Source organism: Heptranchias perlo, unplaced genomic scaffold (assembly GCF_035084215.1).
Source record: "Heptranchias perlo isolate sHepPer1 unplaced genomic scaffold, sHepPer1.hap1 HAP1_SCAFFOLD_60, whole genome shotgun sequence".
In the NCBI taxonomy this organism is placed as follows: Eukaryota; Metazoa; Chordata; class Chondrichthyes; order Hexanchiformes; family Hexanchidae; genus Heptranchias; species Heptranchias perlo.
Window position 1 is genome coordinate 5,190,178 of NW_027139623.1, and position 13,430 is coordinate 5,203,607.

The window sequence follows — 13,430 nt, forward strand, 5'->3', positions numbered from 1 at the left end:
TATAGCCATATATAGAAATGTAATCTATATGAGATGTCCTACCTGTCTCCTGTTACTTAGTTTATTTCAAGTATCATTTAAACGATATTTTTGGAATATGGGAAATAGGAATAGGCCATTCAGCCCTTCGAGCCTGCTCCACTATTCAATTAGATTAGGGCTGATCTGTACCTCAACCCCATTTACCCGTCTTTGCTCCATATCCCTTGATAACCTTATCGAACAAAAACCTATTGGGTGAGCGAGTTCCAGATTTCCACTAGCCTTTGTGTGAAAAGTGCGCCTGATTTTGCTCCTGAATGGCCTGGCTCTCATTTTCAGTTGATGTCTCCTTGTCTTGATTCCCTCACCAGAGGCAATAGTTTCTCCGTATCTACCCAATCAAATCCTTTAAACGTTTTAAACACCTCGATTAGATCACCTCGTAACCTTCTAAGCTCAAACGAATACAAGACGAGTTTATGTAACCTGTCTTCATAATTTGGCCTATTAGCCCCGCCTTCATTCTGGTGAATCTGCGATGCATTCCCTCCAAGGTCAATATATCCTTCCTCAGGCATGGTGCCCAAAAGAGATGGCAGTTCTGCAGATGTGGTCTGACCAAGGCTCTGTACAACTGAAACATAACTTCCTGACCTTTGTATTGCAGTCCCTTCAGATAATTGCGACTGAATCGCTGTTTCTACGTAGCCCGACCGCAAATTGTAGACTTGGTCCCCAGTCCATGAATTTTACTGGTCCATTCATCACATTATAGAGGGATGCACAATTTTGCGAAGGCTTTCGGCTCCTATCATTCTCCAGGAGGCTAAAAGCGACATTTTTAGTAAAATAAACTTTTTTTGTAACCCAGCACTTTAAAGAAGGGATCTCACCATGAGAAACGTAAAATAGGTTAGGAACATGCGTGAGCATCTTTGCTCCGTCCTTTACTGCTATTTTATTTCCTCAAGTAAGTGAAATCTACGCAGAATAAATTGGTGTAAAAGTGAGTAGATTAATGCTTTTACCGACTGATCGTTAACTATCACCTGAGCGGAGCACCGAAAGGAAAATCTGGCGCGATTGTTCTTCTTTCCATTGGAATTAATGTCGCTTTATTCCGTTCAAGCTGTGACATTCCCCGCCTCCGCTCCAGATTTTCCTCTCTGTGCTCCGCCCGGCCGATGCATAACGCCCAGAGAATAAGGATGAAAATCAATTGCGGTGTCACAGTGGGATCTTGGTTAACTTTGTGGCACGGGGTTCATTGTTGCTGTTACGGGGTTTTTAAAAGCTTCATAAAGTCTTGTGTGTTTGTTTCTGAATAAATGCAATGGTTTCACTGAAGTCTATTGACACAGCACTTGTGTTTGTGTCGTTACTGCGGGCCTTTTGTGATTGGATAGTTCAATAAACAAAAAAGCTCCGCATCCTAAGAGAAAGGAAAAAACTTACATTATATTTAACTGTTGACTCTTTTATATCGTCTACTCCTTTTCCTCCGTTTACAAACAGGACATGTCTCTACTAAACTCTCTTAAGGCTTTGCAACCCCATTTCCCCCACGTGCGCACTCACGTGAGCACAATGGCTGTCACTCCGACCCAAGCCCATTATTACCAACTCTTTTTGTTCTGGAACCCTTCTCTCCATCTTCTCCCCTTCCTGTCATCCAGTCATGCCACCTTTCATTTCTCCCATCTCATGTACTTCCTCCCACCCCACAGTCCCTACGCCAACCCACCACTACCGCTCTGCCTTCCGACTGCCGCCATCCCAGGCTTCAATTCCCTCTTGGATAAGCTCACAGTTGCCGTCTTTGCCTCACTGGGCAGTCTCCAAATGGTCCACCGAAGCGTCCATCACTACCTCCTCAGGAGCAGCGACCTCAACTGCCTCATCCTCATCTCTTGCTAACCTTCCCTCCCAATGCATCCACTGGGGTGATAATCTTGCCAAACACCTTCCCCGCTCGATCACCTCAGACACGCCCCCACTGCTCATTTAGACTCTGCCAGTGGGTCAGCAATCACCGCCCCTCTCCGACTTTCCCTTCCGGAATGGCCGTTCACTTACCAACCACGACCTCCGCATCCAGGACCTGATTGTGGGCGATTGCATTGGCATCATGGCTTTGACTGAAACGTGACTCCAAGCTGGCGACATCTTGACCCTTACTGAAGCCTCCCCACCTAACCATGCTTTCCACCACCTGCCCGGTACAATCCGCCGGGGTGTCGGTGTATCCCTCATTAACAAATCCCACCTTGGTCTCCCCCCTACTCCTCTAGTCGAATCATAGAATCATAGAAAGGTTACAGCACGGACGGAGGCCATTCAGCCTATCGAGTCCGCGCCGGCATCATTCAAGAGCAATCCAGCTAGTCCCACTCCCCCGCCCTTTCCCTGTACTTTCCCAGTACATTGTCCTCTTTCAAGCATCTCACCCTATTCCACCTTTTGCACCTATCCTTTAAAATCCTTGTTTTCTCACGTGCCGAAGACCGATCCCGATTTTCTCCCCGAGTTTTTCTCGCTTCTTTCCTCTCTCAGGATCAGCATTGCGCGACTCCTCGTCCTCGGTGATTCCAATGATCACCTAAAATCACTTTGCCCCTCTCTCCTCTGATTTCACTGATTTTGCTGTCCTTATACACGCCATAAACCTCTCCCTCCATATTAACTCTCCTACCCATATTGTCGAACGTTCTATCTACATCTTTACTCCCATGGTCCAAATCACAGATTAGTTAATCACCGACCTTTCCCTTTTATTCCGCACCACCTACACCCTCATACCCCCTACCAACCCCATTGTTTTCCATATCCGCCGACAAGGGGAGAAACTCTCTGCAATTCACTTGCAACTGCCTGGTCAAGCTCCTGTCTTCCTTCCTTTCCATTCACTAAAATGCTTCTGTTGCTGTCAATCTCCCAACCATCCTCCCACCGACAACTTTGATTCCCTTCACCCCAGTGAAACCTATACTCTCACCAACCCTGTTATGGCCCCATCTTCACTCCCTCAAGACCAAAGTGCACAGCCCTTGATCGTATCTGGTGCACAATTGGCTGGACCAAATCAAGCACTGTTCGGCACTGTTAGGCAGAACTCTCCTCTGCAAAAACTAAGATGACTCTGGAGAGCCAATTTATATTCAGTGGCTCCTTTTGTCCACTACCAATCGTCTCCTTTAACCCTTATGCCCTACACCCTCCCCCAACCTTCAACTCACCTCCAAAAACGAGTGAGGAACTCATGGAATTCTTTGTCACTAAGATTGAGACCATCCGTTCAGATGCGTCTGCCGTATTCCCCGTTCCCCTTTTCCACTAAACCAAACCTGCTCCCAGACTCCTCCTGCTCTAGCCCTGATGCCTCGCCCATCTCTATTGTCTTCTCCTACGCTCTCTACGAGCTTATCTTGTATATGGTTCCCACCACCTGCTCCCATTAAACTTCTGACCACCCAAATTCCCTAGCTCCCCCCATTCTAGCTGACATTGTAAAGGGTTCCCTCTCCTCAGGTACTGTTCTATTCCCTTTCAAAACAGCAGCATTAACCCCTCCTCACAAAAATCCAGTCTCGACCATTTCCAACACCTCATTTCCAATTCCGCTACCCTCTCAAAAGTCCGAGTATATGCTGTCACCAAACATATCCCCGCCCATCTCTCCAGCAATTCCATATTTGAATCCGTCCTATTAGATTTCTGCACATGCCACAGTCCTGAAGTTGGGATGGGTTGAAACCATCGTTCCTGTTTCAGGTCGCCGTTCTTCGAACTCTCCCGTTATCAGTCACGTGGCTGTCGGTTGGACGGGACGAGAAATGCTCAGGCACATTGTAGCAGTGGCCGGCAAGAAATATTGCGAATCCTTGAGCTTCAGAGGAAGGTCACGTGTTGCATAGATAATTGAGTCTCATTTCACTAAAACACCTTGAGGAGCTGCGGGTGGGAGCCGTTGAATTATAACCAGTGAAGACCGTTAGCTTTTTCTCGAGGTAAAGAAAGTCTTGCCTGTCCTGGTGTGCAACAATCCCCCATTATCACTACTGTATAGTTCTTGCATCTTTCTGTAATTTACCTGCAAATGTTCTCCTATATCTCCTTCCCACTATTTGGTGGCCTAAAGTATACACCGAATAGCGTAAATAGCTCCTCTGCTATTCCTTAATTCTAACCAAATAGATTTTGTCTTTCACCCCTCAAATACATCATACCTTTCCAGTCCTCTAATAGATTCTTTGATCAATACTGCCCCCCACCCCCACTTCATTCTTTCCTCCTCTAGCTTTCCTGAATACCTTCTTGCCAGGAATATTATCCTCCCCTTCTTTGAAGCACGTCTCTGTTATTGCCACTAGATCATAGTCCCATGTGGCGACTTGAGCCTGCATCTCACCAACTTTATTTACAACGCTCCCTGTGTTTTTTTTATTTATTCGTTCATGGGATGTGGGCGACGCTGGCGAGGCCGGCATTTATTGCCCATCCCTAATTGCCCTTGAGAAGGTGGTGGTGAACCGCCATCTTGAAACACTGCAGTCCGTCTGGTGGAGGTTCCCCCACATTGCTGTTAGGAAGGGAGTTCCAGGATTTTGACACAGCGACGATGAAGGAACGGCGATATATTTCCAAGTAGGGGTGGTGTGTGACTTGGAGGGAAACGTGCAGGTGGTGTTGTTCCCATGTACCTGCTGCTCTTGTCTTTCTAGTTGCTAGAGGTCGTGGGTTTGGGTGGTGCTGTCGAAGAAGCCTTGACGAGTTGCTGCAGTGCATCCTGTGGATGGTACACACTGCAGCCACTGTGCGCCGGTGGTGAAGGGAGTGAATGTTTAGGGTGGTGGATGGGGTGCCAATCAAGCGGGCTGCTTTGTCCTGGATGGTGTCGAGCTTCGTGAGTGTTGTTGGAGCTGCACTCATCCAGGCAAGTGAAGAGTATTCCATCACACTCCTGACTTGTGCCTTGTAGATGGTGGAAAGGCGATGGGGAGTCAGGAGGTGAGTCACCCGCTGCAGAATACCCAGCCTCTGACCTGCTCTTGTGGCCACAGTATTTATGTGGCTGGTCCATTTAAGTTTCTGGTCAATGGTGACCCCCAGGATGTTGATGGTTGGGTATTCGGCGATGGTAATGCCGTTGAATGTCAAGGGGAGGTGGTTAGACTCTCTCTTGTTGGAGATGTTCATTGCCTGGCACTTGTCTGGCGTGAATGTTACGTGCCACTTATGAGTCCAAGCATGGATGTTGTCCAGGTCTTGCTGCATACGGGCTCGGACTGCTTCATTATCTGAGGGGTTGCCAATGGAACTGAACACTGTGCAATCATCAGCGAACATCCCCATTTCTGACCTAATGATGGAAGGAAGGTCATTGATGAAGCAGCTGAAGATGGTTGGGCCTAGCACACTGCCCTGTGGAACTCTTGCAGGAATGCCCTGGGGCTGAGACGACTCGCCTCCAACAACCACTACCATCTTCCTTTGTGCTAGGTATGACTCCAGCCACTGGAGAGTTTTCCCCCTGATTCCCATTGACTTCAATTTTACTCGTGCTCCTTGGTGCCACACTCGGTCAAATGCTCCCTTGATGTCAAGGGCAGTCACTCTCACCTCACCTCAGGAATTCAGCTCTTTTGTCCATGTTTGGGCCAAGGTTGTAATGAGGTCTGGAGCCGAGTGGTCCTGGCAGAACCAAAACTGAGCATCGGTGAGCAGGTTATTGGTGAGTAAGTGCCGCTTGATAGCACTGTCGACGACACCTTCCATCACTTTGCTGATGATTGAGAGTGGACTGATGGGGCAGCAATTGACCGGATTTGATTTGGCCTGCTTTTTGTGGACAGGACATACCTGGGCAATTTTCCACATTGTGGGGTGGATGCCAGTGTTGTAGCTGTACTGGAACAGCTTGGCGAGAGACGCAGCTAGTTTTGGAACACAAGTCTTCAGCGCTGCAGCCGGGATGTTGTCGGGGCCCATAGCCTTTGCTGTATCCAGTGCACTCAGCCGTTTCTTTATATCACGTGGAGTGAATCAAATTGGCTGAAGACTGGCTTCTGTGATGTTGGGGATATCGGGAGGAGGCCGAGATGGATCATCCACTCGGCACTTCTGGCTGAAGATGGCTGCAAACGCTTCAGCCTTGTCTTTTGCACTCACGTGCTGGATTCTGCCATCATTGAGGATGGGGATGTTTTCAGATCCTCCTCCCGTTAGTTGTTTAATTGTCCACCACCATTCACGACTGGATGTGGTAGGACTGCAGAGCTTTGATCTGATCCGTCGGTTGTGGACTCGCTTAGCTCTTTCTATAGCATGTTGCTTCCGCTCTTTTGCATACATGTCGTCCTGAGTTGTAGCTTCACCAGGTTGGCACCTCATTTTTAGTTACGCCTGGCATGCTCTTCTACACTCCTCATTTAACCAGGATTGATCCCCTGGCTTGTTGGTAATGGTAGAGTGAGGAATATGCCGAGCCATGAGGTTAGAGATTGTGCTGGAATACAATTCTGCTGCTGCTGATGGCCCACAGTGCCTCATGGATGCCCAGTTTTGAGCTGCTAGATCTGTTCTGAATCTATCCCATTTAGCACGTTGGTAGTGCCACACAACACGTTGGATGGTGTCCTCAGTGCGAACACGGGACTTCGTCTCCACGAAGACTATGCGGTGGTCACTCCAACCAATACTGTCATGGACAGATGCATTTGCGAAAGGTAGATGGTGAGGACGAGGTCAAGCAGGTTTTTGCCTCGTGTTGGTTCGCTCACTACCTGCCGCAGTCACAGTCTGGCAGCTATATCCTTCAGGACTCGGCCAGCTCGGTCAGTAGTTGCGCTACCGAGCCACTCTTGGTGATGGACATTGAAGTCGCCCACCCAGAGTACATTTTGTGCCCTTGCTACCCTCAGTGCTTCCTCCAAGTTGTGCTCAACATGGAGGAGGACTGATTCATCAGCTGAGGGAGGACGGTAGGTGGTAATCAGCAGGAGGTTTCCTTGCCCATGTTTGACCTGATGCCATGAGATTTCATGGGGTCCAGAATCAATGTTGAGGATTCCCAGGGACACTCCCTGCTTGGATTCCAGTTGAAGGAGCTGTCCACGACCGAGTGTTGCCGAATAGTACACTCCAAGGTCCCGGAGTATGTTCTGAGGGACGCACTGAAGTGAGGTGCTGCCTACGTAAAGGTTCTTTGAGGAAAGGCGACCATGTAAGGACATGTCACTTTGTATGGTACAGAATGTATTAGAAGATATGTACTGTGTTTTGAATTGTAATAATGAGGTCTTAGTTTGCACGATCTGTATTGTATTGTTTTGAACGGTAATTGTGACATTTTCATTGAAATGTGTGTATCAATAAATTTGATGAAATAAAGCATATTTTGAAATTTTAGTAAAATCTTGTGGCACAAATAGACCAATCACTAAAAGTAGCGACGCAGGTTTACAAAAAGGCGAGTCAAGCACTGGAGTTCAATTCTAGAGGGATAGAATTGATAAACAAAGAAGTTATGTTAAACTTGTGTGGAGCCTTGGTTCGGCCACACTTGGATTATTGTGCACAGTCTGGTCTCCATATTATAGAAAGGATATACAGGGATTGGAGAGGTTGCAAAAAAGATTCACAGGGATGGTACCAGAACTGAGGGGATATCCTGATCAGGAAAGGCCGAACAGGCTGGGACTCTTTTCTTTTGAAAAGTGAAGGCTGAGGGGTGACCTGATAGAAGTCTTTAAGATAATGATAGAATTTGGTCGGGTAGATGTAGAGAAAATGCTTCCACTTGGGAGGGAGTATAAAATTAGAGGGAGTAAATATAAGACTGTCACTAATAAATCCAATGTGGAATTCAGGTAAAACTTCTTTACCGAATGAGTGGTAAGAATGTGCAATGCGCTACTACAAGGAGCAGTTGAGGGAAATAACGTAGATGCATTTAAGGGGAAGCTAGATCAGCACAAGGGGCATATTGGAACATCGTATCCTGATAGGGTTAGATGGAGTAGGGAGGGAGGAGGCTCGTATGGAGCATACATGCTGGCATAAACAAGTTGGGCCGAATGGCCTGTTTCTGTGCTGTGGTTTTGAAGTAACTCGATGGAACTCAATGTACTATTTTGGGGGTGGTGGAAGAGCAGAGGGACCTGGGGGCGCATATTCACAAATCTTTGAAGGTGGCAGGGCAAGTTGATAAGGTGGTTAAGCAAGCGGATGGGATACACGGGTTTGTGAAGAGGGGCATTGAATACACAAATTGGGAAGTCATGTTAAACCTTTACAAAAGACTGGTTAGGCCTAAGCTGGAGCATTGTGTACAACACTGGGCACCACACTTTAAGAAGGATGTAAAGGCCTTGGAGAGGGTACAGAGGAGATTTACCAGGGTGATACCAGGGATGAGGGACTTCAGTTATGTGGAGAGATTGGAGCAGAAAAGTTAAGGGGAGATCAAAAAGAGGTGATCAAAATAATGAGGCGTTTTTATAGAGCAAATAGGGGTAATTAAATAATTGGATTGATAACCAGAGGTCATAGGTTTACAATAATTGGCAAAACAACTAGAGGGGAAATAAGGAGAACATTTTTCACACGGAGTGTTGTTGAGCACTGCCTGAAAGGATGGGGTCTCTTTTAGAGGCTGTCTTCGTGTCAACATTCATATTTTCACTGGGAAACTGCAGGAACAGAGTGAAACGGGTCTGCTTGTGTCCCTGGATTCAATGTATAATGTGGAGAAATCTATAAAATTTATAATTGAATCGGTAAAAGTGAACATGGTCAATACAATTATATGAAAACTGTAAATGGAGCCGCTCATTGTTGTTGGACCAGTCCTTTCTGAGCACAGCTTTTAACTTTATTCCTGAGAGAAGTCTCATTAAGACAAGGTTCTGAACTTTGAGAAGTTTGTGATATATCCACGTCATCATTTACATCGGAGTCAAAGCTGCTGATGTGGCCTGTTTGTTCAAATGACTGTAACTAATAGCAATGATCAGGGGTATAACCGTGTCAGTGGAGATTTTCCCCCTGTATAAATCAGGGATCGCTGTAATGAATCCACACAGAGTGCCTGCCGGAGCTGCGGTTTCCAGGCCAACAGAAATCGTTGCTTCTCACAGAAATGGGATATTCAGTAATGTATCTGATAGAATGTATTTATTATCCAGTTCTCGCAGCCGTTGGAGTTCCAGGTAAGCCATTACCTCAGCTGTTCATGGTGTAAATCGTTATTAAATCTGCTGCTGTACTTGGCACTCTATTTTCTCCCGTCATGTATTACACAGTGGACTGTTCTGTCCTAAGTCTCTGCTCTTTTTGGTCTTCGAGCAGCTGCATTACATGCATTACGATCTTGTATGTCCAACCATGGCATTGTTACTGGATTATTCTCTGTACTTAACTTATTAGAATCAGGTGTCTGGGCTAAGAGCTGGTCTCAGACCATCAAGAGCTGTGAACAGTTTCATGTTGTGGAACGAACCTGTCCTGGAATATTTTTTCATCAATGTGTTTTCAGTGATTGATAATGAGACAGCTCACGGTCTCAGTGTTACAAGGAGGCAGCGCAATGTCCTCCCTCCACAATAATATGGTTCAGTTTAACTGGGATTTTAATGTATTTATTGGTTATCACTGTGATGAAATATTATTTCATTCTGTGTGTATCTGACGCCGCATCAGATGTCTGGTTACTGAACTGAGTTTGCTGCTGATTCTTTCAATCTCATTCCCTGCTTTACTGTGGATGAATTTACTGTAAAATGCAATGTTTTGAGGTCATGTTTCACTTCATCTGTTCAAATCATGAGCATTTCTATTTATCTGTAGATTTTTAGCAGCAGCGGTGATGTTGGTGTTTTGTTAATTGACCAATGCCGCCATCTAATGCTGTGCATTGTAATTACAGAAGAATGAATTTCAAATATTGTGAGGTTTGTCTTGAAGAGGCATTCGATTCTGTTTATTCCACGCATTGCGGATGAAGTGAACAGTGTAGGTGAACTGGTGGAACATTGGAATATCTGCAGAAACATTAAACTGTTCACAGAGGCTTCACCATTTAACAAACTGACACTGAGAATAGAATCGTTGGAACACGGGGCTGGTGAAGAGAAAACTGTCTCAGGATGTTCGGATTTACGAGGAAATGAAAGGGGCATTGAGAAAGAGTAGAGAGAGTGCGGAGAGATAGATTGCAGCGATAGAGATCGCGACTGAGAAGGAAAACGAGAGGGACGGTGAGAAGGAAAGAGAGGAAGAGATAGACAGAGAGAGAGAAATGCACACACGGAGAACGAGAAAGGGGAGAGAGAGCAGCAGCGGTGTGAATAATTCATCGGAATGAACTGCTGAAACTTCCAGTACAATTATAAAAATAAAATGTGACCTGAAGGTGTTATTAGGATGTTGTCAGATTGCGAGAGTTTTATTGTACTCTCTCCGGGTGTGTTTATCACTATCAGATCCTCAGTCTGTTTATGTGAATGTTCCTTTTCCTTGTTTACTGATTGAATACATAAACATAATTGAAATGTATTTAAAGAATAGGATCATTGATTTCTTTATCGCTTTGAATTATGGGGATATTGTATTCGAGAAGTTATGTGACAGCTTTATTCAATAAAGAACGAGGCGAATTCAATGATTGTATTTTAATGTAATTTTTCGTTGAATATGCAAGTAAATTTATTGAACACATTATGTAACCAACGAGCAGTTCATTGACACCAATATCCACAGAAATTAATGGTTGAATTCATCAATTGGATTGTGTGAGCTGGACCTATAGATTAGATTTCCTCCAACACTCTGCTGCAGTCTCTCCCTGTGAATCCCAGCCTCTCCTCCCACGGCATCGAATCCTCTGTCTCCTCATCCGTTCCCTCAGTTCATTCGCTTTCCCAAACTATCTGCTACTGATTCCCCTCCAGCTCATACATGTCCTTTTCCTTGGTCTCCCTCCCAAACGCACTCGTTCGCTCGGCCTCCAGTTGCCTCTTCTAACCCAATCCGAAGCCTCAAACTCACCCCCACGGATCTTGGTCTTTCCAGTTTTGTGCCAGCCCCAGTCGGCTCTCTCCACCCAGAGCAACAAACCTCCCCCTGTCCCCTCACCTTCTCGTCCCTCGCTCACTTTCCCGTCCATCTGGAGTCCAAATCCGGATTCAACCTGTTGGACTCCCGGTGTTTAAAACCCTCCTCCCTTCCCCACCGGCACTGCCCCCTCACTCTGCACTTCCAGTGGATCTGGTGCTCACTTTATTCACTCTCTGTATCAATTTCCCAATTCATTATTCATAATTGTGTTTGAAAACATTTCTCTGCCCGAAAGCGCTGCCCAGGTCAGTGAATCAGTTTCCACCGTTTGATGCAGCAACAAAGCTGGAAATTTCACCTCAGATCCTCTCAAACTGTTGCTTTGGCTGCAGGTCTGATCATTAATTTCTCTCCTTCCGTTTCTCTCTCTTACAGTTAACTTGGTCGCGATTGTGATCCTGTCCCGAGGAAAGTGCGGACTCTCCAAATGTATCACTCGCTACCTGGTGGGAATGGCGGCGGCCGATCTCCTGGTCGTTATCACTGATGTCATAATGTGGCGCATTGTTGAGATTTATTTCCCAGTTTCATTCTTGACCATTACCCCCGTGTGCCGTCTCATCGCCATCCTGATCTATGCAACCACAGCGGCCTCTGTCTGGTTCACAGTGATTTTCACCTTTGATCGATTTGTGGCCATTTGTTGTCAGAAGCTGAAAACAAAATATTGCAACGAGAAAACGGCGGCTGTTGTTATCGGGGTGGTGAGTGCGCTGAGCTGTTTACTAAACATTCCCTGGTACTTTGTTATTGGGCGGGAATATATAATGGACAATGTACCCCGGGGTTGTGTCTTGAAACCGACGTTTTTGACTTCACCCGCATGGGCAGCGTTTGACTTGTTTAATCTTGTGTTAATGCCGTGTCTCCCATGCATTCTGATTTTACTGTTCAATGTTCTCACCGCCAGGCACATTTTAGCGGCCAGTAGAGTCCGCAGTGGATTCCGGGGCCGCAGCAATGGAGAGAATCACAAGGACCCAGAGATGGAGAACCGAAGGAAATCGATCATTTTACTCTTCAGTATATCAGGCAGTTTTATATTGTTATGGAGCACTGGAGTTTTTTATGTTATCTCTCTGCGTATAACAGACGCCCAGTTCTATACGGTCAGTGACATTGAGTCAGCCGGATTCATGCTTCAACTTCTCAGTTCCTGCACCAACACGTGTATTTATGCTGTGACCCAGACTAAATTCAGAGAGGAGTTGAAGAACGGGGTGAAATACCCACTGAATCTAATTGTTACATTAGTTAAATCATAGAAACGTCTGAAGTCTTTCCATCCGAAATTAAATAAAAAGTTAATTAGAGTCAATTAGAGTTTCACGTTTGGCGGTGGCCTAAGACGGGCGGTAGCGGATCGGGCGCCCGTTATTCACCGCGCCTGATTTTACTATCTATTGACATCAATGAGTTCACTAAAGTAACTGATATCAATCGAATACTTGAAATAAATTTGGAAAAAAGCAGACAGGAATTATATTTTACCCGACAAATGCGGTGTTTGTGAAATGATACAAGATGTGATTCTAACATGAAATTATTTGCTGTTATTAGTCTGGAAATAATATGATTTCAATATTAAATGTTTAATCCTGAAATGAATAAAATCAAATCCTCCTTTTCGATTGATGATTATTTCCCATCATACAGACTGCCCGGTGGGATGGACTGAGGGTGAGCTGTCAGGGTCAGACAGCGTCCTGTTCATTGGGACATTTGTTTTGACCAGAACAGAATAATAATGGACCAACACCCGGACCGTTACTGACTGGTAAAATATTAATGTAATTTCAAATTCCAGTGGGGAGTTCCGGAGATCGTTTCCTCTCTGAGCTGCTGTGCAGCAATGTTAACTCACTGCAGGGAGTTTAATGGGACATGAGGCTGGGCCTGGTTACACAGATCTATGAGGAAACCTCCTGATACATTTCTGAGATGATCAGGGGCCGGGAGATTTCTCACGGCCGCAGCAGGCCAAGGGAAAGCTCTCCGGCTCATCCTTACTCCAAAAAATATAAGTTAACAATAAACTTCTCAGTGTTCTGGATCACTCAATGCCCATCGATAGGGCGGCTCCTCCTCCCATTCGTCACCAAATTTAAATACTGTCCCGTGTACGTCATAATACTCTGATTTACATATTACACGTGGTCTGACCCGGAAACAGGTGGGTGTTGCTCCGGCCGCTCTTCTCAGGACCCGACCCACGGTGGTGGAGGCAGGAACTCCAACGTTAAAGGGGCGGTAAGTGACCTGACACCATTTACTCGCCTCTACCACCCCATTTCCGCCAGGCGGGGATACTTAAAATCGGCCACACCTTTCCT